The sequence below is a fragment of the Pseudorca crassidens genome, chromosome 7 (assembly GCF_039906515.1).
Source record: "Pseudorca crassidens isolate mPseCra1 chromosome 7, mPseCra1.hap1, whole genome shotgun sequence".
Lineage (NCBI taxonomy): Eukaryota > Metazoa > Chordata > Mammalia > Artiodactyla > Delphinidae > Pseudorca > Pseudorca crassidens.
The window spans coordinates 76,624,169-76,650,176 of NC_090302.1; the positions used below are offsets into that span (position 1 = coordinate 76,624,169).

Genomic DNA, 26,008 nt, shown 5'->3' on the forward strand with positions numbered 1-26,008 from the left:
CGGGCTGGACTCCTGTCCAAAGGCCGACTCCCCTACACTGACAAAGGGGGCAAGAGCTTTTATAGACTTACAGACAGAGGGAGGGGCTACATGCAGAAACAGCACAGTCAGCTCTGACAGTCCTCTTGTCAAGTTGGTCCTGCAGGTGGTCTGATAGCATCATCTTGATTGTTTTAAGTACAGTTAATCTTCAGTTCCTGGGTAGGTTTGTTCCCATTTCCTTGAGGCCAGTTCTCAGAATGGTGGCAGTTTATGTCATGGCTACACTCTGGTCATCATGTCATCACCTTCTTCCACCTGGCGGGGGTTTCAGTATCTACAAGACAGCTCACAGGGTATGGCTCCGAATATTGTCTAGAGCCCTTGACAAGGAACTAAATGTCCTTGACTTTGCTTACTGACTAAACTCTTGTTGTTTTATCCTGTTTGCTTTTCTTTGCTTCTGTATTTTCTCACTTAGAGAGAAAGATTAAACTTATTTTTTGGCTAAAGTTTTTCCACAAAGGCAGGCTGAGGTATGGGGGGCAAGGACCATAGGGCCCTGCTCCATTTCATGAAGGTTTGGGGAGAAAAATACATTTAGCTCTCTGAAGATGCCAACTCTTTTAATAAGTAGCTGAATTCGTTTACTGAAACATGTTTTATTTCTTTTTGAATCATTTTTGTCCCACACATGACTCTCAACTCCTATTACATTGCTTTATGCTGATCAACATGGCTGTCTTTCAAGAGAACACTATCCTTCAGCAAAATAGAACCTAAAGGCAGTATGCCCAGATATGGGCAGTCATTCACAATAGACAAACTAATGAGTCTCTCAGAAAGAGCCTCTAAATGACTAATGTGAGCTAGGAGGGTCCATCAGATAAATGCCTACTTTTGTGCATCTTCTTTAATTGACTTTGACTGACATATTGACGAATAACTTTGACGTCAAGGGCTTATGTCTCTTCCATTCTGTCATAAGCTGTAAACAATTTCATGCTGAGTATGATAAAAATGAAACTTTCTGTATTAAAGGAGAAGGAAATAATTTCAATTGTTTAAAAAATTATATAGCTTTTATTCTAGATATCTGTATTTGGTATTCCAGTATACACTTTCACACATTAAAAAAAACAAAAAAAAAAACCTTCCTGTAACTTGCTCTTTGCAACAAAGGGATAAACAAGGTAAAACAAGAAAGTAAGACAATAAAGAGTTCAATTTATTTTGAATTCAATTTAAAGTTTACAGCATGATATTTATATGTTTTAATCTAAAATTGCTTCAATTTCCCCAATGTTTGTGCAAGAAGTGATTCAATTTCAGATTAGTTCAGATTGCTTCGGTAATGGAGCCATTGTCTGCTGAATAAATTCATCATGGTAACAATGAGGTCCATTTGAACCGGAATGTTCTCTGTTTTCTGAGATCTGAGGTTTGATACTGGTTTTGATTTTGCTAAAGAATTATACCATTGCTTTATAATGATCTTTCTTTAAGAGAAACTGGTCAAAAATCCAAGAGAATGATACTCATCAATACTGGTGTTGGGGCGCAGGGCTGGCCACCCCAAAATGTGCCTCAATGGCATTATTGATTATTTTGAATTAAAGTTACTTAAGGAATGGCCAGTGCAAGAGGGACACTCTGACCCTCCTCTCTGTCTCCCTGAAAGCAGGAAATAAATCTCTCATATGAAAGGTACATTCCCTGCATCTGGAGGTAGAAGGATACTCTTAAAACTGGAGACAAGGAATTCAAGCCTAGAATCTTATATGAACAAACCTTGTTACTTCTTTAATTTACTACCCCAAGCCCAAACTCTGTTTAGATTCTTCACTAATTAAGCATCTGAATCCTAAATTTCTTTGGGCTGTCAATTCCTCACAAATTTATTGTTTGTCTAAAAAGTATAAAAGCTGCCTGATTTGGCCACTTCTTAGGCCCCATTTTTATGAGACCTATCTCTGTGCATGAATTAAAATTTGTTTGTTTTCTCCTGTTAATGTGTCTTGTGTTAAGTATTATCATTAGTCCAGCCATAAGAATTCAGTAAGTGTAGAGGGGTAAATGTCCCCCTCCCTAACATTGGTTTTTAGTTTTTGTTTTAAAAATACCTTTTTTTCTAAGATTAAATAAAAAAAAAATACAAAAGACAATGTATTACAACCTACAAATTCCTAGACGTTTTCAGCAACTGACATGAAGAAAGGGATTGACACGTTAAACATGATAATTTTTCAAATGTCCCAATAGTTTTACAATTATGAGGACATTCAAATATGATAACAGTATGCCCCTCCCCCTTTTATCCTTACTGGTAATCTCAAAAATGGAACTGTCAAAACATTCTGTGCTAAAAAGGGCTCTTGGTGAAGTACTCTGTTATATGACCTATTTTTTTTTTTCTTATTTTATTTTGTGGCTTTCCTATAGTTAAGATAATCGAAAAAGATTTTGATTGGGACAGTAGGAAAGAAGCAACATAAAAGTTAAATAATACAATATGATAAACCTTGATGGATACAAACACTTGAACTCCTTTTTTATATTTGTATAATAACTGAAAATACTTAAATTCTTAATATATTCATATGCGTGATGACAGGGGTCAAAATATGCATAGTGAGAGGTCTATTCACTTTTATTTGGTAAAAAGCAATCAGCAGCTGTATCTAAATCAAGTTGGCTAAGGACTATATGTTCTGGAGGCAAAAAGGAGTTAATTATAATGTGTGAGTTCTTTTTTAATCTGCACTATTGTTTTAACATCTTTGAAAGTTACTTCTTATTGTTATGCTTTCTGATTACCTTACAATTCAGATGTTTGCCAAAATTGAAATCTTTGACTCTAGTTAGAAAGCCTGCTGAAATAAAGGTCAGCCTGAAGTACTTAAAAAAAAAAAAAAAAAAAAGCTACTGTTACATGGGAAAAGAGGGACAGCTAGATTTTGTTAGAAAAACAACAGCTAGCAAGGGAGAAGAAAAGGCACAGTGGTCAACACGAATATGATTAATACTAAGATCTATAAATTTCTTTCATGGTTCAATCCCTTTAACTATTCAATAAAAATAAATTTTCACAATATTTCTATTAATATCCTTCAGGTATAAATTCAATGAAATCATTAGGAAACCAATCTTCTTTCACCATCTGAAAAGAAGAATGTCATTAAAAACAGCTTTATCTTCAAATTCTTTTTCTAATGACAAGTCAGTAGTCAGAACAAAAACCTACATAGGAATTCTAAAGGAAGAAACTGACAATGGTGTCAGGATGTCTTGAGAAAAGTCTTATGAAAAGTCAGGGATCTGAGTGGCAATAGAAAGTCACCAAAATTTGATAGTGATGCTGATAAAGATATTCATGACCAGAGTACAAATACTGGATTTGCTTTAAGTCATTTTATTTAAGCCTTGCAAATAACCCTCTGAAGAGGGCAGCAAACATAAAATCATCACTTAGTGAACAATGAAACTAAAGCTCAGAGAAGTTAAGCTCTTTGCAGATGGCCACATGGAACCAAACTACCCTGGAATAACAATGAGTTCACTGTTTGAAGACAGTGATTTTCCTGATTGACCTGCATTTTGTAATCTGTAAAAATGTGATAATAAAAACTATCACCAGGGCTTCCCTGGTGGCGCAGTGGTTGAGAGTCTGCCTGCCGATGCAGGGGACACGGGTTCGTGCCCCGATCCGGGAAGATCCCACATGCCGGGGAGCAGCTGCGCCCGTGAGCCATGGCCGCTGAGCCTGCGCGTCCGGAGCTTGGGCTCCGCAACGGGAGAGGCCACAACAGTGAGAGGCCCGCGTACCGCCAAAAAAAAAAAAAAAACTATCACCAAAGGTTTTTAAAGAAGGTATTAATGAGATAATGTATATATGGGGTTTGATATATTATCTGACATATGATAAACAATTATTATCATCATGATATAACTGGTCAGTCACATATGAACACACTGTATTAGTCAACTAGGGCTATCATAACAAAATACCACAAATTGGGTGGCTTAAACAACAAAACGTAGTTTCTCACAGTTCTGGAGGCTAGAAGTCCAAGCTCAAGTTTCTGGCAGATTCCGTTTCTGATGAGGGCCTCCTCCCTGCCTTGCAGACCAGCGCCTTCTCACTTCGTCCTCATTCAGCCTTTCCTGACCCATCTGGTGTCTTTTCCTCTTCTTTTAAGAATACCAGTGCTATTGGATTAGGACCCTACCCTTACGATCTCAACCTTAATTAACTCCATAAAGGGTCTATTTGTAAATACAGTCATGTTGAGGGTTAGGGCTACAACTTATGGATCTTGAGGGAATGCCGTCAGTCTGTAATATTCAGCCCTCTGCTCCCCCCAGTACATGTTCTTCTGGCATGTAAAATACATTCATCCCATCCCAATAGCCCCAAAAGGTTTAACCCATCTGCCAGCATCACCTCCAAGTCCAAAGTCTTATCTAAATATCATCTAAAACAGGTATGGGTGAGACTCTAGGTATAATTCATCCTGAGGAAAAACTCCTCTCCAGATGTGAACCTATGAAACCAGGAAAGTTATGTGCTTCTAAAACACAGTGGGGGAACATACATAGGATAGATATTACCATCCCCAAAGGGACACATCTGAAAGAAGAAAAGGGTGAGGGGTTCCAAGCAAGTCCAAAATCTAGCAAGGCAAATTTCATTAGTTCTTAAGGCTAGAGAATAATCCTCTTTAGATTTATGCTCTGCCCTCCAGGTCCAGCTGGGTAGACAGTCCCACTGGGGCAGAGGCCTTACCCCTTCTGCCCTTGGGCCCTGGGTGGAGGCCCTACCCCTTTGGTCAGGGGTAGCAGCCTTTTCCTTGCGGTTGGCGCTGATCTCTGAATCACCCTCAGGGTCATTCTTCTCTTTTCCTGAAGGATAAGACACGGTCACAGCTGGATAGTACATAGCTCTATTGTCTTGTCCTGTAGATTCCCCGAAGTCCAAAATCCTTTATTTCATAGGGTTTCTATCCCCTTCAGTCCAAACTGGCAGTCAGTGTCTATACTGATATAATCCCATCTCTGTTCCTGATTTCTGCTGAGATAGCTGATGAACTCCATGGATAATCTCTTCATGATGTGATTGTCCAGTCATACTCTTGGTGTTCTCACCAAAACATACTTTCTCTTTTTTTTTTTTTTTTTTGCGGTAGGCCTCTCACTGTTGTGGCCTCTCCTGTTGCGGAGCACAGGCTCCGGATGCGCAGGCTCAGCGGCCATGGCTCACGGGCCCAGCCGCTCCGTGGCATGTGGGATCTTCCCGGACCGGGGCACGAACCTGTGTCCCCTGCATCGGCAGGCGGACTCTCAACCACTGCGCCACCAGGGAAGCCCACTTTCTCATTTTTTGCAATGTGGATAGGCAGACAATATTCCAAATCTCTAAATTCTGGTTCCTTTTGCTTAATTATTCCTTCTTCAATTCATCATCTCTCTCCTCTCACAATTTACTATAAGTAGCATAAACTATACACTATAACATACATTATACTAGTCACATCTCCATGACTTTGCCCAACCTGTTTTCCTAGAATATATAACATTAATCAAGAAGACGTCTCAGGCAGAAATTGAAACACCAAGTAGGGACTGCTAAACAGCAGGACACTGTGTTCCATCACATTTATGTAAGGACAACTTATATTTAAAGACAAGAAGCTGTGGTTTTTTTCATTATCTTCCTGCACTTATTTCAGCAAATTCTATCTGTGTAGCTGTATTCCTTTTATAATTCCCTGGGAACAGATATGGTGCAGAAAGAGTGACCATGGGGGTGAGTGAGGAGCAGTGCCTTATGGACTATAGTTAGAAGGCAGTTAGAAGACTCTAAGAGGGCTGACAGAGAAGAAGCGACATACACGGAGATCATTCACTCTTTCCTCTGCTAGGACCTCATTCAAAGACCTACTATTTCATTCACCCTTGAGGCTGAAGCCACTGTTCACAAACTGGCTTCGTCAGACTGCGACATCCTGTTACAAAGCCTCTATTTTCCAGAAATGCAAAAAATGTCCTATTTCTGCTCATCCCATGTTCTTTCATAACGCTGAGCGACCATGATTTTTCATATATTTAATCATGGGTTTAATGCTCCCTAAAAGTGTCTCTTCTGTCTGAAAAGACTCATACTTCCAGCACCAGATTAAATAGCATCTCCTCTACGCGGTCTTCCGGGATACCTTTAAGCAGAGGTAATCACTCCCTCAGCTATGCCTTCACAGAATTTTAGCTATGATAACATAATTGGCTATTAATTTATAGGTTTCCTTCTCCCACTCACATGTGAGGTCTTGAGAGCAAAGTTTTACCTTACTAATTTCTCTATCTTCAAGGCGAAGTATAGTATCTGGTATACAGAAGGTACTTAAGAAATGTGTGTGGGATAAATGAATGACTGCAGTGCATTTCTATCCCCACCCTTCTGATTTGTTTCTGAGACAAAAGCTGGTGCTTACCTTTATTGACCTGTTGTCCTTTACAACCCAGTGTAGAATAAATGGACCAACTTGTCTTTCAGCATTTATAAGAATTAAGCTCTCTTTATTAGTGGGACCCAGCATTGCTTGCGGCTGTGTTTAACTTGTCAGTAGTTGCAAAACTAATCAGCATTTTTCACTCTGCTTGAGAAGATCAATATAATTATAAAAATCACTTATGAAGTACTGTGTTACATTTTATAATTTCTCCACTGCCTTGTGTCTGCCTCTGCTTTTGGTCATCTTCTTCCCCTTCATACAAGGACTGATGACTGCAGTTTCAAAATCTTACATGTTGCTGGTTAGCTCTTTGCCAAAACTGTGTTTTTTCCTTCCTGGACACACAGGTAAGCTCTATATCCCAGCCTCCATTCACTGGCGAGTTCTAGCCAATGGAACTTGAGTGAAAGTGTGAAACACCACTGCTGAGCCTGGCCCATAAAACCCCCACTAGTTTTCCTTACACCTTTTTCCCTTCTACCAGCTAAATGAAACTAAGTACGGTGGCCTTGGAAGTCACAGTTTGAAAAGAGCCAGCCACGAGATGGAAGGAGCCCAGACTTTTGAACCTCTGCTCGAATAAGAGTTGAGCAGCCCACTTTTTTGACTTGAAATGACTAAAATAAAATTCTATTCTGCTCAAGCTATTAGACATCTCGGGGTTTGTTTGTTATTGAAGCTAGTATCATCTTAACTAACACAGCGGTTTTACTTCGGCGATATGTCAAGACGTTCAACAAGACTGCAATGGCTAATGAAATCATAAAATAGGCCCTGGGCTTCCCTGGTGGCACAGTGGTTAAGAATCCGCCTGCCAATGCAGGGGACAGGGGTTCGAGCCCTGGTCCAGGAAGATCCCACATGCCACGGAGCAACTAAGCCCGTGAGCCACAACTACTGAGCCTGCGCTCTAGAGCCCATGAGCCACAACTACTGAAGCCCGTGCGCCTAAAGCCTGTGCTCCACAACAAGAGAAGCCACCACGATGAGAAGCCCGTGCACCGCAATGAAGAGTAGCCTCCGCTCTCCGCAACTAGAGAAAGCCAGTGCACAGCAACGAAGACCCAACGCAGCCAAAAATAAAATAAATTTTAAAATAAATAAATTTTAAAAAATAAATAAATAAAATAAAATAAAATAGGCCCTAAAACTTTGTATGTGTATATGTGCAAGAAATCAGAATGGGGAAGGAGGTTTTGTGAGACTCTGGCTAGTGGCTTCTATAACTATGAGGATTGCTGACAGACCTTCCATTACTACAGATTGCCCCTTTCTAACAGGCAGCTCTCAGGCAGCCTGTGCTCCTGCTGTTTGTAAAACTTACTTTGAATATACAATGCCAGTTATAGGGCCTGAACGTGTCAAGATTTTGACAGGTGTCTACAGAGTTATGCAATTAATTTTATTCATGCACTTTCTGCTTTAAATGCCCCTGAAAAGAAGAAAATTGACTAATGCATCTTCAAAAGGAACACTCATATTTACCTCTTCACCTCAAATTACCACCACTCCCCCTTCACATGTACACACACAAAACAAACCAGAAAAAGGAAAGAGAGAGAGAAAAGAAAGTGAAAAAAGAAAGAAAGGAAAAAGCAAAGTTAAAGGAAAATAAGCTGATTCAGTAATGGAGTTTAGTATGGATATAAAGTGGCAAAAGTCTCTTGAAAGCGCCAAGCTAGTCATTAGCTACAAAAGCTATACAAAAAAGTTTAGAGACTGTGACCAGTGCCAGACAAGGCCTGACACTTCTTTTGAATTTCAGGACAGCAGGGCATTTATTAGTATCTAGATACACAGATTTAATTATGCAGCAATCACAATTTTACTGTCATTTTTCAAAATTGAGAAGAAACACGCTTTTCTCTCATTCTCAATGATTGTGTGATACAGCTTGGAGCAACAGATAATGACAACACCACAAACGCCTCCTTGGTACTTACATGGTAATGATACTCTGCAATTAAATTATCTAATGCTGTGTGATAAGCCCAGGCAGGATAAAGTAAGTTCCCTAAATCAGAAAATAAATCTTCAAAACTAGACAAACATGTATCAATATAACAGTATAAATCTCTCATATTTTCAAGAAACAGCCACAACTCTTATCACTCTGCTTTCTACGTTAGATAAACCTTTCACTCATTTATTCATTCATTTAATACATAAGTCCTAAAACCTATTATAAGCATCAAAATTTTTAGCTCAGATAAAATTAATGGCCTATATATGATCTATTAATTTCCTCAATGAAAAAAATGGTGGTAAAATCAACTAGAGAATAACAGCATTGCAAAATACTTGGGTGAGATTTATCTTCAAAGGGTTGACTGCTAATGCTTGTATTATCCAAAAGGCAAATATCCAACAACCTCGAGAATAAGCCTGAAAATGCTTGGAGGTAGGGAGCCTGGGGAATGATGGAGACCTGGGAATATGTGTCCTCCTATCCACTCTCAGCAGCTTCCCAGAGAAAGAACACTTGGGAGGAGGTCTTTAAATGTATTTTTCTTTGAAATATTTTGAAACACACATACACACACACACATACACATACTACATGCTCCCACACCTTATTAAAGTTGACATCAAACACAAATTTGGCATGTGTTTGTATACTTACAAAGCATATAATTTCTGGCTTATTATATAATTGATACATACTTTAAATATATGTTCTTTAAAACCCTGGGTATATAGATACTTGAAGCTTCCATCTTTAGAAAGGAATCTGAAAGAAGGTCGGGGTAGATGAATAGAAGACTGGCTAAGTGGCACACAACAAGTAGATGAAGACAGTGTCATCTGAGAGAAATAAGGTGCTGCCCCCTCTTTTCTTCCTTGAGCATACCATTAGAAGTAAAGACACTAGTGAGAAGCATGCCTTTGTGCTGTAAAGTGAAAGAGGAATAACTGTGAAAGGGGAGGTGGAAAAGTAGAACCGGTGGATCATAAGTAGAACCTTAACTGGACCACTTTCAGGAAAGGGTACATATCGAAACTGAAGATTTAGAAGTTATTTTCTTGAAAAATATCTGAATTTGTATACCGTCTTCACTACTGAGTTAAAACTATAACTGAGAAGCAGGTGGAATAAGTGATGGGGGTCAGCAGCAAGAGGTACCAACTTGTGAACAGCATTCAATTACAGCAATGGCTAAGAACCAAAGAACTCTGCAGCAAGGCATGGGCTCTGACATCAGAACCCCCTGAGTATGAATCCCTGTCCATCCTCTGCCATTAGCTAGCTGTGACATTATGGAAAATTCATTCAATCTGCCCAAATCTGTCTCCTCATGTTTCTGCATTGAACTGAAGTAGATTCTCAAACATTTCCTGATCTTAGCCCTTCTTCCCCCTCTAGTAACACTGAGCAGTTTTCTCCCTGACTATAAGACTTAAGTTTTATACTATTATACTTAAAAGTTGGGGTTTTTTAAACTTATTTATCTTCCCTATTAGAGAGTGAGCAACTGGAAGGCTTAATTGATACCTTGCTTCTGATTGCTTAAAACAATGTCTGGTACAAATAAATCTTAAGTCAGTGACTCAGGTGTGGTCATTATACTTACTTCAGTGGTTTAGGGGAATTAAATGAGATGATACTATGTGTAGACCATTGAGTTGAAATTGCCAGCAAGTAGGTAGAAGAAGCCAGCTCAGAGGTAGAAGAAGCCATCAAGGGAGTGACAGAGAGAATGATAAAATATTGCCTTGCCGAAGCCAAGCAACCATAAGCTATTTTAAGGCACATACCAAGCATGCACTCTGTTAGTCAGAAGGTGCACAAACTGTAGTATTAAGAGGCAAGACAAACAGCCAAGGGATCTCAGTCTAGGACCGAGTGCCGATATCATCATCCAACCAGTCATTGGGTAGGGAGCATTCTGTGCACCAGAATTGCAGTTAAAAAAGAGTGACTCCAGATTAGACTGTGAAGCTGGAAGAACGCTGTGTCCATAAGATGCCAAGGCATTCTTTGGCTATGATGAAAATAAATATAGATTTTAAATCTTCTCTAAAATAAAGATCCAAGGAGACATACTAAAAATGTGCAAAAATAAAATTTAGTTTTGTCCTAAATGCAAAATGAGGACAGGCCAGGTGAGGCAAGGAACAATGAAGAAAATCTTACAGATGGTGTTGATTTGGACATTGTTATCTAGGTATCAGAAGTCTAAGAAGTCTACTTAATGTAACTATAGACAGTTTTATTTGGATAGCCTGGTGTGTGTGTGTGTGTGTGTGTGTGTGTGTATTTTAAGTTTACTTTGAGTGTCTTTCAGCAGGGTTAGGACTCTGAAGTTCATCTCAGGGTTCATTATTCCTATTGTCTCATATTTGCCTCCTTCATACTGTAAATGCATAAAAGATAAATGCAGTAGCAAAGAGAGTTGAAAAGAATGAAAATTTATATATTTTTGTGGAAGGGGATGGGCTGAAAGGAAAACAGAGCTGGAGGAAAATAGAGCTGGATCAGGAGAATAGTATAAGGGGTAAGAGAGGGCAAGGTGAGATGCTTCAAAGTCTAGATAAACTATATCTAGGAAGCCACCACAGTGTTCTTTATTTAAGGGAACTGTGCTTCTTTTCAGGCCAAGATTGACTTCCCAAAGGAGTCATAGTACGCCAGGCAGTCATGGCTAACACATTTATCTAAGAATGCATTCATTCATTAGGGTATATCTTCCGTCATGTAGAATAGCTTAGTGGCGATGGCCAAACAAGTTTATTTATCTTCCATATACCATTTAGTAGAAAAGCCATCCTGGACTGTTTTGCTCTATAAATTAAGCCAGGAAGCCAGGCTCCTATGTTGTTCTACCTTCAGACAATTGCCCTTGTCTACATGATACAAAATGGCTCACCATGACATCCCATCTCACGTTCATTTTCCAAGCTACTAGAGGAAGAAGGAGGAGAAGCATGCACATGCGCCCTTTAAGGACATGACCTGGACATGGCACACGTTATCGTAGCTCATATCCCATTGGAGAACTTAGACATGTAGCCAAACCTAGATAAAAAGGCAACTGGCAGAATTGATAAAAATCAATAAGTACACTGGTGAAAAACAACAAGAATCTACAGAAAATACTTGAATTTTTTTTTTTCAGAAGATTTCTTTCTGAGTGGTTTACAAAGCAGATGAAATAGGCCTGCTCTGCTGATGCCTTTCAAAGTCCAACTCAGAGGGCGACGGTGAATTAAGTGTTCAGGAGCTTAAGCAAAACACATCCAGGTTGATTGTCCCCGTATGTGCTTATGCAGCTGGCTGCCATAAAACAAAGCCTTCCATGACTGGAAAACTGAATTACGCTAGGATTAGGAAGCAGATGTAGCAGTTGCACACCGACGTGGTGCCGAGATTGAGCTCTGGCCCGATCATTTTCTAACTTCATAGCCTGATGAGCCAGTAACTTCTATGAGCCTATTTTTATTAATATGTAGAACGGGGATATTAACTACTGAGAAGGACGAGAATTAAGATTTGATAGACTAATACATCTGAAAGCCACTGGTTATTAGAAGGTTTTCAGTAAACATTAGCCAACTCAGAACTCCTGTTCTTATTAACTGGGACAGTATTTTTTTTATTTATTTGTTCTGTCAACTTCTTTAATGTTCTTGTAAACACTAAAACTTGAGAACTGTTGGACTAGAGATACAAATACGAAAAAGCTCATGAAAAGGGACATTCTCATTCAGGTAATATGAACAAACCTAAGGTAACTATTTGTTTTCTGTGGCTTGATAATTTGTGAATAAAATGTATAATTTCATGGTTAGGCGTGCATGTGCAAGTTGAGGCTTCCTCTTATACCCCTGTCCCCTTTCATGAGCCAACCCAATCTTTTAAACCAATTTTGTTCTTTTTTGGAAGATTCCAAGGAATTCTTGATGAATATTTGGGAGAGTCATGTTGTCCAACCTACAAGCAGATCTAGATTTAAAGCTGCCATTTAAAATCATCAGCAATGTTCTAAGCAGTAGGTGATTTACACATATTCTTTGTGAATCTGAAAACATCTGCTATATAATTCTTGTGATCCTCATATCAGGATGAATAATACTGAGATGAAAAGAGGTTAAGTAACTTGATCACTACCTTAAAGTTAACAAGACATGAAGCAAATGCATGCTATTACAGAGAAAAAAGCAAAAAGAAATGAGGGTCTAAGCAAAGAACACTATCCCTTAGAAACAACAACATCTTGACTCAATCCAAAGCCGGATGTAAAGTGGGAATTTGGGATTATTTATTTAACAGCCTCTGTTCAAATGCAAAACTCTTAAATTGAGAAGTAATACAGCATAGGAGGGATGTGAACAATTTTGCAGGTGTTTTCAGAATGTAAACTAATTGAAAATAGCTTAAGTAAAGAATGGCCTAGATTCCCCTCCCATGGTGCTCCAAGGGAGTCTTTGTCTATTTATGTTGGAGATTTTAGTCGAAGATCTTCATTGCATTCATTAATTTTATAGGCTCTTACTCTACTATAAAGGAGGGAAAACACACATTGGAACTCAAGGATGATTGAAGCCTTCTTCTCAGAATCTCACATTGAAAGTTGTTTGGTTTTATTTTTCCATTTCACGACATACAAAGTGAAAATGTAATCTTCAACTGCAGGCATGGTATCTGTTCCCACAGAAATGTTGCTGATCAAACCAACACACAAGCAAGACTCTGAAAGCATGAAGGTCATGAAAGAATGCTTTATAGATTGTCAAGGTGTCACTGTTGAATAGCCCAAGCAAATATGACTCACAGGGACAGAGCGGGCATCTAGTTTGAAATTACTAGGGAAAACTTGTTTGAAAATTTTTAGGTAAGAAAGCGAGATCAACTAAATCCAATGGTACTGCTTAATCCCTAGAACAAAAGAGCCTGCGTATTGTCATTTATAAATTAATGCACCTAAAGTGTCCTGGAATTCTAAAGGTTTCATCAGCCATCTGCAATTACCTCAAACAATTCTATTTAAATAAAATACATTTGAGCCTGAGAATCTTTCACACATTAAACATTTCTTTTTTTTAAATTTCATTTTATTTATTTATTTTTGGTTGTGCCAGGTCTTAGTTGAGGCTGGTGGGCTCCTTAGTTGCAGCTGGCAGCCTGCTTAGTTGTGGCATGCAAACTCTTAGTTGTTGCGTGCATGTGGGATCTAGTTCCCTGACCAGGGATCAAACCGCGACCCCTGCATTGGGAGGCGAATTCTTAACCACTGCGCCACCAGGGAAGTCCCAAACATTTCTTTAATTACAAGTCTTTATGGACGGAACTACAACAAAATAATAGCTTATTTTTGATAGCTTTTACATCATCAATTCTTTGATAAGGATTCTATCTTAGTGCACCAGGCAGAATTACAGGTGCTTTCCATATGTTACCTCTTATTTCAATGGAATCTTGCAACAACCTCATAGTATAAGTAACAGAAAAGGGAAGAGACTCAAGTTGCTTGAGTCATATACCAGTTATCTGTAAAGGAAGAATTGGTACTATTTCCATTAAAGTATGCTGTCGGCCATGACAGGGTATTTGTTCAGAGGAAGCCTACAACAGATTTTCATTTTATAGCAAAGGTGAATGGGAAAATTATAGCACACATTTTCCATGTCATTTTTTTCTATAACTTTCAATTTCTTTGAAACACCATCATCTATGTAACTAGTCAATGACTTACAGAAATCTTTCTCTTTTCAAGAGTAGTGAAAATATAAAAGAAATTCCTTCACTTTGGTTTTCTATCTGAGGGAAGGCAATTATGACTCTTTTCTAAATAACAGTTTAAAACTTGAGGGTCTTGCCTTCAAGACCTATGTTAATCCTTTGGCTCCGCACCTATCACAAATGCTATAGGCAGCATGGCAGCAGAAAGAGTAGAACAGGGAATCAAATCACTCTTGCATCATCTTGGACAAGGTTTTAATTTCTCTGAACTTCCATTTTCCACATCTGCACTGTGAGAATAATACTTACTTCCTATGGCGGCTCTGTTGACTTAATAACTAATATAAATAATATACATACACACAGTAGGAAATTAACAATAACAAATTTGAGTTCCCTATTGTGCTCCACTCCTCTTAAGGCACCAAAAAATAATCATGGCAAAATCATAAAAAAGAGTCGTTTCTGAAACCCAAACTTATGTACTGGGTTACAAACCTTCATAACTTTTATTTACCTGCACACACACACACACACCCCCACACACACTTCTCATCACATTCTTCAAAGGCCAATCCAATATATTAAGAGTCATTTCCTCTTACCACAACACGAAGAAATTTCAGTGTGGATGCTCCAACTTCATTTGGGACACTTCACATATAAGGGTTCTACATCTTGAAACATTCTCCAATGGATTCTCTAAATGAAATGAAACAAAAACTCTTGGGAACATGGTAAAAAAAAAATAAAACTTAGCTCCTTCTAATAGTATTCATCTCAAATTCCTCATCTCATTTCCATCTGGCTGTTTCTGCTCTAATTCTGAAAAAAATTCATATACATATTTCTAGACTGCAGATTCACAATCGCATCTGATGTATCCGTCCCTGATGACAATATTGCTTGTATCTTGGGATAACGAATTTCATTCTATTTGCTTTTATAAGCCAATGGGTATTCTTAAACAGATATTAGAAAATAATAATCGGGATATAATTTTCACATCAAACTGAGTATTTTTACTCAATGTTTCAAAATAAATGATCTAAATACCAGTAATAGCATATAAATGATAAGAGAAACTATGAGAGCAATCAAGTTACAGCAAGAAAAAAAATAATCTGAATGTTAGAGCTTTTCTCTTTTTAAGATGCTTCTGCAAGTCCTTCTAAAAGATGAATACGGGGAATTCCCTGGTTGTCCAGTGGTCAAGACTCCACGCTTTCACTGCCGAGGGCATGGGTTCAATCCCTGGTGGGAGAACTAAGATCCCACAAGCCGCGTGGCGCGGCCAAAAAAAAAAAAAAAGATAAAAGATGACTGCACAAAATAAAATCATCATATAATATTGCAACATATTTATTCATTTTCCTTAATTACTTTAAATATTATGAAAAACATATAACTTTATATATGTATACACGTATATATATTTATGTGTATGTGTGTGTATATATATATATATATATATATTCTAGCCTTGACATTTTGCAAACTGAAACCTAATTTATAAATTCACACAGTACTATGCTGTATCAAAAAAATTTTGGCAATTTTAATAGTCCCTATTCTTATATACATTTCTCTCTCTTTCTCTCTCTCATTCTCTCTCTCTCTCTCTCTCTCACACACACACACAGACACACACACACACACACAAACACATACAGGGACACACACACATACCTTAGAAGTCAAATTTACTGCAAGAAATTACAGTGCAATCACATAAAATGCAATGAAATCGCATTTATGCATCAGCCCAGGTCTATCCTTTTAATAGCTATGTTGGTTTCATTACAATAGAACCCTCTACAAAAAAATCAATAAAATCTTGGTTATGCAAATCACACTAATGAAAATACTGAAAACCTGATTGTGTGGAACATCTCAAGCTTAAGGAGGCATGTCACAGTGATCAACTTTAAATTAGTCACTTTAGAACAAATTGTGTTGCTTCGCTCTCTTGGTGGCTTCCCAGACTTCTATTTCTGCAAAAATAGTAATTACAATTGCACTGGATGGAACAAGTGAGTCTCTTTTCCCAAAAACTAGATATGAAAATGAGTCTATTAGGTCCATCAAATAATACTGATGCCTCAAGTCCTCTTGACAGGTTCACTTCACAGATTCTGAACAAAGAAGGCTGCTCTAATTTGCCTCTCAATAGAGGCCTGGTAAGAATGTCGTCAGTTTTTAAGCTATTGTCTCATAGCCCCCAAAGCAGCTCCTGTAGTTTGCATTGAGATTTCAGGGCTGGGTCTCTGCACACCACATCCCTCTTTTGCCAGCAGATTTCCTGTTAGGCACTGGAAAGAGCTTGTGGGGGCAAGAGAAAGGGCAAAAGGGACTTACTACTTCATGTTCATTTGCTTCCAGCATTGCCTTAGCAATCATTCTCTACTCTGTTAGCAGAAAGTAGCTTCTGTCCACAGATTTTTCAAGGCCTTCCAGAACCGGCTCATTCTGTCCTCTCAGAGGTGCCAGCAGTGGGCTGCTGGCATCCCCTCCTGAGAGATCTTGAGTTTGCGTGCTCTAAGGCCTGTCCACTGAGCTCCTCAGATACCATCACTGGTTGCATATCACCACCTCCAAGAAATATGCCTCTTTTAAGCGGCAGATCTTGTAATCAAATCTAGGTTTGCCTGATTCCAAAGTCTAAGTTCTTAAGGATGCCACTCCATTGCTAATTATTTTTGATACAATGCAATCATAGTAGCAAAACAAAAAGACCGAACATTAAGGCTCATCTCACATAATCTGTCCAAACTCTCTGCATTTCATATGGCTTGAGTCCTGGGAACTACAGTTGTGTCTAAACATTGTGATGTAACTAACCTCAGTGGTAAGATGTAGAGCTGAGGAAAATCTCAAGATTATGTTTAATGGTGACCCTGCAATGAAGAACCAGACTGTAATTATGAGCAAAGCATCTACCCAAAAGATCTAGGCAAGAAGACAACAAATGAGTTCAGACAATGGGAGCAAAGGAAGTACAATAACAGCAAAATAGGTTTGAAAGGGCAGCAGGGGGGAACCGAGAAAGATCTCCTGAGGCACTGGAGAGAGAGGTGCAGATGCCTTATAGAATGCCTACAGACTCTCCTGCGTGAGGAGAATGTTTTTAAAAATACCAGGTAGATCTGACCGGATAGGCAGACTTCCAGGAATCGCCATTTCCCTTACCATGCTACTAGTTCTAGGTGCCATTAGAATAATTAAAAACCTGTGGATAGATGGGAATAGAAGGATTGGAGTAAATTTAAGAGTAAAAGATGTGAACAAAATAAAAGGGAAGAAGAGACATCTAGCAGGAGAACCAAGGGGGCAAAAATGCCTCAAGGGACAAGGAATTCAAGGAATTCAATTTCCACATTATTCATATTCATATTTGTTCCCTTCTCCCCGCTTCTCTCCCTTCTTCTCTGTCCCTCTCTCTCACACACACACACTGAACAATGAATCCCAAAATTCAGTCTATTATACTTATCTTGATATTTTCTATGCTTTCACACATATATACACACACACACACACACACACATATGTATGCACAATTAGTCTCCTAATCCACTTCTGTCGAATTTTGAACAGCAGCAGAGTTCTGTGACTATTTATTTACAAATGGCTACTGCTTTATGGCAATTTTCAAAACCTGAAAGAGTATAAATGTCATCTAGAGTAGTGAAACATAAAAGACATTTTGAATGTTAGACCTCAGACTTTTAATATATACCAAACTCTAAAAGCTGAAATTATGTGATGGCAATAACCATGTGGGTAAATATAGTGTACATCTCAAAGATAATAACAGAAATGCTCCTCCAGGGGTATTTTCAGTGTTAAATTTTATGTTTGCAACAATTGCATTTTAAATCTTTAATGATGGTATTAAGATATTCAGCATAAGTGAATTAGATTTTTCAAAATAATCAGACTCAAGATGTGGTACATATATACAATGGAATATTACTCAGCCATAAAAAGGAAAGAAATTGGGTCATTTATAGACACGTGGATGGATCTAGAGACTGTCATACAGAGTGAAGTAAGTCAGAAAGAGAAAAACAAATACCATATTTTAGCGCATATATGTGGAACCTAGAAAAATGGTACAGAAGAACCGGTTTTCAGGGCAGAAATTGAGACACAGATGTAGAGAACAAACATATGGACACCAAGTGGGGAAAGAGATGGGGAGGTGGGGGTGGGGGTGTGATGAACTGGGTGATTGGGATTGACATGTTTACACTGATGTGTGTAAAATGGATGACTAATAAGAACCTGCTGTATAAAAAAATAAATAAAATTCAAAAATTAAAAAAAAAATCAGACTCAAAAGTAAGAGAAACATTCTTTTTAGAAGAAAAAAGTACATAGAAATTCTGCTTTAATGAATATATCCTTGATTATGCAGAAATTTGACTAAAATCATATTTATTTTTAATTATAAAAGACAGCAAAAAAGTAGAAACAATTTAAGTGTTCATCAATAAGGGACTGGTTAAAATGAATCATGGCACATTCATTACTTAGAAAATTGTGTTACTTAAAATGTCTCTGTCTATGTGTATAAAGTATAGAAGAAAGTATAGAAGTATCCCAAAATGTTAACTGTAGTCATTTGTAGATATAGGAAAAACAAGTAATTGTCATTTTAAAGATATTTAATATGACCTTCTTTTGGTATTAGGCATATGTTGCATTCATAATTGGAAAACTGTTATTTCCAAAAATATATAGGTAAATCTAACTTATAAATGGATCACAAGAAGACGACTTTTAAATTCAGTAATCCAAAGCATTTTTATGTAAAATAATGATAGCTGAATTATCAGAACAGCCTGTATTTCTAGAATATGTTGATGTAATAACTGAAACATTTATTAATCCCTTCATTCATTCATTTATTCATTCACATAGCACACCTTTATGTAATATTCATCACACGTCAATCATTAATCTTCAGGTATACAGAGATGGAGGAAGCAGCATATTTGCCTTTAAGGAAAGCCATGAAATCAGAAAATGATTGAGAAAGATTATACTCAGATCTATTGGCTAGGAAGTGTTCCGATACTGCTAATATCACAAACCCAACTATATACTGTCAAGGTAGGTATAACTGGGGTAGGTATAATTCTTTAGATGGCAGTCCAATCTGACAACCGTATGATCCCCAGCAGGAGTCCGGTCTGTGGCAAGAATGGAACTGAGCGCTACAATGCATGTAGGTCTATCTTCCCCTTCCTCATTTTCTCATCCTGGAAGACAGCACTTGGCTTTCTAGCTCCCAACAGCCAAACGAGGACTCTGAGCCAAATCCCTGCCCCTGGCAGATTTCTGCGTTTGGGATATATCTGGTTCAGGATTTCATAGCCAGGGAATCCTTGTAAAGTAATCCATAAAAGATAGCCCATGATTGTATCTTGCATGTTTATTAAAAAGGAGTAAATGAATCAAAGGAATCATCCATATCCTTTCCTCCGGGCTCAGGAAAAGATAGGATATGTACTTAAACCAGTTTATAATCTTAGAACCTCCATCAACCCCGGTGGAACTATTTATCATCACAGTGTAAACATGGCCCAGAAAGGGAAAATGAGCCTTCTGTAATGAAAAGTCTGTACGTTGGAGCTATAAACAACTGCATGGAGAGCTCTGTGCTGAATTTACACGGACTCAAGCCACCGCTCAAGGTGAAGAAATCACAGCACAAAAACCTGCCACTGAACCTCAAGAGGTGAAGAACCTCAAGAGGTGAAGAAATCACAGCACAAAAACCTGCCACTGAACCTCAAGAGGTGCCTTGTGCTCATTCCTGATCAGGTTCTTTCCCTAGGGAGTGGTAATAGGCAAAGAGCAAGGAACGTCTGTTTTGTTCTCCAAACCAAAAGGATCAAAGGGTGCTCCATGGAAAACTTAATGCTACTTCTGACTTTCTCCAAGGGCTGCTATCCCTCTACCATTACTTCTGATGCTGCTTTGGAGTCTCTTTCCCAAGCTCTTCAAAATACTTAACAAGCTTTAAGAAAAAAATACAGTTCATTAAAAAAAAAGAACACCTGGTTCCAAGAGTGCATCACCTACTAAACATGCACAATACTAGGGTGGCGGGAGTTGCCTGTATAGTAATTATTTCCTAAGATGTCCATTTCCTAACAATATTAGCCAATATTTACCAGGTACGAAGCCCTATCTTACACACTGTACCTATAAAAATATTCAATCCTCATGACAGCCTCAGGAAGTTGGTAGTATTTTTATTCACAATTTACTAAAGAGCAAACTAAGGTTTAGAAAATTTAAGACTATAAATATTTATCCAGGATCATGCAGGTAGTAAATGTCCAAGTTTTCACTCTCTTATATTTTGATCAAGAATTTCTTATTTCTGAATCAAACTCAGTTAAAACCTTTTTGCCTTTACTTTTAAATGTTCTTAAATTATAAAAACCAAGAAAAATAAATGTCTAATATTTTAATTGGCACAAATACCCATTTGTGCCATTTCCTTCCAGTTTTTCTTTCACCTATGCTTAGTATATAGCTGAAATTATCATGTGCATGCAAATTTTCAAATATTTTCCTGTGAAAGGTTTCAGACACAGAGAAAAGTCAAAGAATTTTACAGTAAACACCCACATGCCAATAACTACATTTTACCATTAACATTTTACTATATTTTTGTTTATCACATATCTATCAGTCCATTATATATCATTTTGTATCCTTCTATTTTTTTATATTTCATTATAAGAATTTTCGTTGTTGTGTCACATCATTTTAATTATCTGCCAAGTTTTTTAAACATTCCTTAGTGTAGCCAATCCTCCTTATCTTACTTTACATCTTATCTTACATTAATCCTAAACACACTCTATTTACTTCCCTTAAAATGATTTACCTACTCATTCATGAGATCATGCTCAAGCCTAATCCTGGAATTTTACTCACTTGAACTCCTGGCACTGTCCTAAGCACATAAAAATGACTCATAAATGCCTATGGGTTGATCATGGCACTGACCTAGATGACAGGGATAGAGGGAGACTATAATAGATTATTATTGTTATGATGTTATCATAACCTTTTCAATAATGAATCAGGATTATACCAAATTCTACCTTAGTATCAGTAAATCCTAATTATCCCATTTACTATAAATGTAAAAAAATCTACATTTACTATAAAACCCTTAAGTAATGTTACAGATAATTAAAATTCTTAAGCCTGTATGGGTAAAAGCCAGTATTTTCACCCCTTATCTGCTTCCACGCCTCTAATTTGGGGAAAATCAAGGAATCTGAAATTCCAAAGGAAAGTGGGTGCTACTAATCTCATGTTCTATCCCACACAGAAATCCTTTCTGGAGCACATGTATGTAACGGATGAATAAATGTGATCCAAACACATTTGAAGGTTTCCTAGGGACATTCACATTATTATCTTCATTCAGTCAACAAATTTATTCAGCATTTACTCTGTACAGATACTCTGCCAGGTTCTAGAGATGCAAAGATAAATAAATCATTTCAAAGAGCTCACACAGTGAAGGACAATTCATGAGATATAACACTCAGTTTAGAAATTATATGGAAGTGCACTGTGTCATTACCGGAGAATAGAAAGGGGCACCTAACCCAGCTGTCAGCATCTGGGAATAGCGGAGGAAATACGCCAAGGAAAACTTCCTACAGTGGAGTGTGAGCCCAGCCTTGAAATCTAAACAGGAGCTGGCTAAGGATAAAGGTATAGGGAGACTTTCCCAGAGCGAGAATTTTCGCAAAAAACTTGAGGCAAGATGCATCATGATTCACATGGAAACTTCTAAGCAGTTCTGTTTTTCTCAGCTAGTTTCAGATAAGAAAGATGTGAAAGATAGATAGGCAGGGCAAGATCACTGAGAACCTGATATACTCTATTAAGGAACTGGGACTTTATTCTCTAGGAATGATAAACCATTGAGGAGGTTTAAGCAAGCCGTGACATGGTGAGATTCTTGCTTTAAATAGATCATTGTAGAGGCAAGGAAACTAGTTAGGAAAACTTGCAACCACCAAAAGAGACATCTTGGGGGCCTGAACCAAGATAGTAACAATAGGGTTGGATTTGAGGAAAGTTAAGTAGTTTTAGTGAAAAAGGTAAGAAGTTGAATTTCAGGTAAGTTGAGTAGAGGTGTTATGAACTATACACATGGAGTGGTCTGGGGTAACGGCAGGAAGCAACGGAAAGAAGAAAGTATTTCTAGTGCAGTTTCAGGACTTTTATTTCTCGATAACACTGATGTCTTAACTGAGCTTCGCACTAATGACCAATACCATGGTCTGAAAGTTTGTGTTCCTTCAAAATTCATGTGTTGAAATCCAAACACTGCAAGTGATGGTATTAGGAGGTGGGGCCTTTGGGAGGTGATTAGCTTTTGAGAGTAGGTCTTCATGAATGGGATTAGTGCCCTTATAAAACAGACCCCACAGAGGTCCCTAGTCCCTTCCTCCAGGTAAGGTTACAGTGAGAAGATGGCCATCAATGAGGGAATGAGTTCTCACCTGACACCAAATCTGTTGGCACCATTATCTTGGACGTCACAACCTTCAGAACTATGAGAAATACATTTCTCTTGTTTGTAAGCCACTCAGTTTATAGCATTTTGTTATAGTAAGCCTGAACAGACCAAGATTATAAGGAATACAAATTTTAAAAACAGAGTATAAGACAGCTAAACCACATGTCTCTTTTGGAGATAAATTGCCATTTTGGGCATCAAAAACAGTTAAAGAGCAAAAATGTCAAGAGTTTCAACCCAATGAGAAAGTAGATTTCAGATTCTATTTAATTAAATCATTATTTAAGATAAGAATTCAAGAGTTAACTTAGTATTTCTTTGCCTGGAAGTGAAAAGTCAATAGTAAAATATTTACGTAAAAGTATGACCTGAATATTTGTATTCAAACCAGAGTGCTGAAATCAGAACATCCAAATCAATTAATGAGAACATGAATATCTCTTGTCCTCTTCCTCTTCAAGGAAACAAACCAATATCAAGATTTGATTTCAAGAAAATATCAAAAGGGAAGCAAATTCCAAAGTATACTCAAGCATGGGAAATACTCATTCCAACCCCTTACATATTTAAATCACTGGATAATGAACATTAGTGTTCAGAATCATGATTCTGTATCATTGCAAGTTTTGTAATGAGATGATTTAATTACTACTACTATACCCTTCTTCCTACAGACAGAAAATTTGTACGTTAAAAAATACTTACTCAATGAAGGTCAAAACAGCAGGTTTTCCTGCTTAAGCTAGAGTTACTCCAATTAATGAGAACTACTCAGCCACTATTTCTTTTTTAATCACTTGAGCTTCCTTGTTTGGTTTGTATCACCTTAAAATAACTTTTACCTTTATGCAATGTCCTTACCAAACAGAAGTAATGATCACCCTCCCCCGATCAAACAAGAAGTAACACATAAAAGAAAAAAAACCTGTAAATAAACATAAATATAAGTATAAATGAATATATCCATGTGACAAAGTAATTCTCAGGCATGAATTTATCTTCATAAGGGTTATATGCAGGAAATTTAAGTATAAATTTCTCTAGACAGGATGTTTGTGTGAAACAAAACTTGAAAGCTTCCAAAGCCCGTTTGATTGACTCCCAGCTTTATCCCATTGTGTGCCTATAGGATCTCGACTCCACAGATTTAGGTAAATACATTACCTAAATTTATTGATTTAGGTAATCTCTGTATAGATGGAAACCCCTCTTACAGCATCTTCTCCAGAGTCTGGCCAGAGGAAGTTGATCGGTAAAGCCTTAAAGCCTTCTTGACATAAAAGCTGAGAACGAAAGGTTATTTTCTCTCAAACTTCTGCTGAATGTGCTTATCCCGTGAAATCAAGAGGTCGAATAAAATGACTAGAGCATGGAAAGTAGTTTAAGAAAAAAGTACAAGGGAGGTTGAGAAGCAGCATAAGAATCAAGGCCCCCTTGCCTTTGAAAGACTATGAACAAATGGTTAGAGGGTCGCACGCACGATTCATAATCATCACGCTGTTCCTATTCCTTAGATGCAGGTTCTTTTCCAAACGCTTCCATACATGTAACTAATGTGATCTGCATATCAACCTTGCCAGGTAGTCAGAGGAGATTTTTTTCTACGTAAAGCAAGGTTAGAGTCAAAACCAGCATTTAAATGAGTAGCCACTACGTGTTGATGATATATTAATCCTCACAATCACCGTGTGAAGTGCATAGTATCATTCTTATTTAATAAATAAATGGATGCATGGAGATATCAAGTGACTTGGTAATGTAAATCACTTTGTATATAACAGAATTAGGGTTAAAAAATCTAAGTATCATGACTTGTAGCACTGAGGGTGTGTGTGTGTATGGGTGTGTGTGTGTGTGTGTGTGTGTGTGTGTGTGTTTTCCAGTACACCACACTATTTCCCATGAGAGAATTTAATGTATTTTGTAAAGGTAATGAGGAATCCTTAGGATGAACTGCTTTCAAACTTAAGAATTATTAAATAAGAGTCAAAAGCATAACTATATGAGAAGAAAAATAAATACACTACATTGAGTATAGTTTAAAGTATGCCCCTCTCTAGATAAAGGAAAGGACAATGTAGTCCAAATAAACTACATTGTCCTTCCCTTTACCTAGAGAGGGGCATACTTTTAACTATACTCACTTACTGATGCATTAAATTGAGTCTCCCCTTGACCTTAAGGAACACGGGAACTAACACATATTGGGAGTTGAGCATATGCTCAGTGCTTGTTACGAGCATTATCCTTCAAGATTTTACCCATTTTACAGAAGAAAAAATGAGGCTCAGGGAGAACTTTGTCCATGGCCATAGAGCCTTCTTGCTGTGGGGCTGGGCTTTGTCTCCAATGCCCACAACCTCACAATGAAAATCTTCTATTACATGAGCCCCCAGAGTCAGGTCCTGTTCCCACTTGCCTCGTGCAGATCTGCACGGAAAACTCGGTGTCCTAATTTCACACTCCAAGTTGAGGCTTAGCCTAGTTCTTATACCTATCATGGTTCCCAAATAAATATTTTTTACTGAATTAGGAAAACAGCATGAATTAGAGCCTAAAGAGATTAACTGAAGGAATATTGAAGGGAAAATCAGTGATGGAGGATAGAAACTATTCCACCAATAAGCCAAGAACCGGTTCCTAGGGGACTGAGGAAAATGGGAAAAGTGAAGCAGAAGGAGAGAATACTTGTTTCATTTCTGGAAGTCAGTGTGAGGATGATTAAACCAGAGGTGACCTGGGGCATTCCTCTACATTTCAGTCACCTTTTTCTTCAGAGAGAGAAGCCAGTCCCATGGCCGGTCATGGGATTAACTATTTAATTCCTGACTCCTCGCCCCCTACAACATCCAGTTAGGCTTTATCACCTTCTATTCCCCTTGGCAATAAGATCGACTGTTAGTCTGAGTTGACTGTGGAGACCTAAGAGAAAAAGCTTATAATGCATGGACACAGTCCTTTCAGACAGGGTTAGGATTTATTTCTGATAGACATGAAGGGAACAGCTGTTTTCATATCACTCAAAATGTAAGACGTGTGGCATACAATGTTTCTTCTTTCTTAACTATCTAAAAGAGAGAGAAGGACAAGGAAAGAGAGAGAGAGAAAGAGAAAATTAAAGAAGACTTATGCAACTTGTGCAACATTTTCCACTAAGTTTTAGTAAGAAAGATTTATCAAAACCCTTAAATTATTTTAAGTATACCCTGCTTTGCTTTATGCAAGTAATATAAATGTGTTAGTGAAGTCACATTCACCAAATTGAACGCT

The 26,008-nt window shown here is 37.8% G+C and overlaps 1 long non-coding RNA gene across 1 annotated transcript in view; it reads right to left on the minus strand.

Annotated features, from left to right (window-relative positions):
* The window catches only part of LOC137227087 (uncharacterized), an 891,048-nt gene that overhangs the window by 631,425 nt on the left and 233,615 nt on the right, over positions 1–26,008 (minus strand). The window contains exon 2 of the long non-coding RNA XR_010944687.1: positions 14,775–14,871. This is a non-coding gene — a long non-coding RNA (uncharacterized lncRNA). The remainder of the gene's footprint in view (positions 1–14,774; positions 14,872–26,008) is intronic.